Source organism: Apium graveolens, chromosome 6, assembly GCF_009905375.1.
Source record: "Apium graveolens cultivar Ventura chromosome 6, ASM990537v1, whole genome shotgun sequence".
NCBI lineage: Eukaryota > Viridiplantae > Streptophyta > Magnoliopsida > Apiales > Apiaceae > Apium > Apium graveolens.
Window position 1 is genome coordinate 277408258 of NC_133652.1, and position 2123 is coordinate 277410380.

Sequence of the window (2123 nt, forward strand, 5' to 3'; positions counted from 1 at the left end):
CACCTACTAAATATCAGTTAAGGAAGGCATTATGAAATAATATGAACATGAAGTGGGAATTGTAAACTTCGCACTAGCTTTATATCATCTATTGAAAGTTCAAGTTAATTACAGACATAAAGATATATATTTGAATATGTGGATAAGTCTATCAATGAAATTGGAGCAAAAAACACTATTCAAGTAGTTACGCACAACGATACAAATAACATGTCTACTGCCAAACTATTAAAGGCAAAAAAAACCTATCATATTTTGGATATCTTGTACAACTCATACTTTGAACCTTATTCTCCAACTAATATGTATTTATCATTATACTTTTAGACTATTACACGTTTTATGAGTAAAATTTGTTGCAACATTTTAAATTGTTTGAGCATATGACATATATTAGTTTTTTACATTTTTTGCGTACACTATTAAGCAGATTTAATACAGTTTCTGCTACAATTTTTCAACAGTTTTGTACATGTTTTTGTTGCAGTTTTTTAGATTTTTCAGCAGATTTTAAATGTATTTATACGGTAGTTTTTAGCAGATTTTAACTGCTTTCAACTACTATTTTTAGCAGATTTTTACATGTTTATGGTGCAATGTTCTGTTATTTTAGCAGGGTTTAAATATATTTATGCAACAATTTTTCGGTAGATTTTTTCTCTTGTTGTTTTCAGCATATTTTTACATGTTCATGCTCTAAATATTTATTTTTAGCAGATATTATAGATATTAAATGAACAAATATTTTTTTCTCTTATTCTTCGGGTAGAACTCAAAATTTCAAGGAATAATTGAAGGAACAAATGCACTCACCATTTTTATTTGTGCAGATCACAAGACGTAAGCTTTAATGAGAATATTTACCTTTACCGTATTTTTTTGAAATTTTGTTATTTGCTTACTGGACTAATTACGGATATGAAATACCATATTTACAAATGATGGCACTGAGCATAGCATTTTTAACTTCCAGCTCATCACGATGTGAAAGAAATTGGAGCCCTTTTTGTGGGGGAAGTAATCATTTATATAAGTTATACTTGTGCAATAATCATTATTGATTATTAATGTTGTATATTTTTTACTCTTATAATATTACACTTGATCTTTTTTGTAGGGCCATATAAAAAAGGAATAAAAGGAATAGATTGGAAGATGAGAGATTGAATAATGTGGCCTAAGTACAATTTCATAAAAAACATGCAAATAAGTAACCAAGTAAACCTCAAGGATGGATTTTGAAAGGCGAGGATGATGAAGAGCTATGATGATTTAACAATAACATTAGAAGATGATAGTGTAGTGCCATTAGTAGTAAAAGGACATTAGATAATTGTATAAAGAAGATTTTGAGTCTAAAGGTGAAGATGATGATGATATTTTCATTGAAGAAGAGAATATTAATTTGATGAATGGTAAATTGGAAGTATGGAAGCACATGTGGTCACTGGTCAACATTTTCTTCTTTTTTGTAATGTATGATCACTGGTCGGTGAACAGTGATTACATATTAGAAAAATATGACCAAATGTTAGAACTTATTTTTGATTTGTTAAACATATCATGAATTATATAAGAGAAAAAAAGGTACTGGAAGAGTATGTGTTATTTCATTAGATAACAACCTTATATACTACAAGGTTGTGGCTGTTGAGTTACATAACCACCAGGGAAAGAAGTGTTTCATTTTTTTGGATATTAAAAGCAGATTTATATAGGATAATTTCGTCTTTAAAAACACATTAATTCTAACACTCCCTCCTAATGTGTTGTTCCTGAACTCCCAGCAGATTACGCAGCATCTGAAACTTCTCTTTTGGAAGTGCCTTTGTGAATATATCTGCAACTTGCTCCTCGGACTTGCAGTAGACTAATTTTATCTCATTTTCCTCGATCTTCTCACGAATGAAGTGATGTTTCACAGCAATGTGCCTTGTACGACTATTGTAGATAGGATTCTTTGCCATATATATGGCTGACTTATTGTCACATAGCATCTCTGTTGCGTTTCTTTGCCTTTCATCAATATCCTCCAGAATTCTTCACAACCAAATAGCTTGTGATGTTGCCAGCGCAGCAGCTACGTACTCTGCTTCTGCGGATGACTGTGTAACTGAATCTTG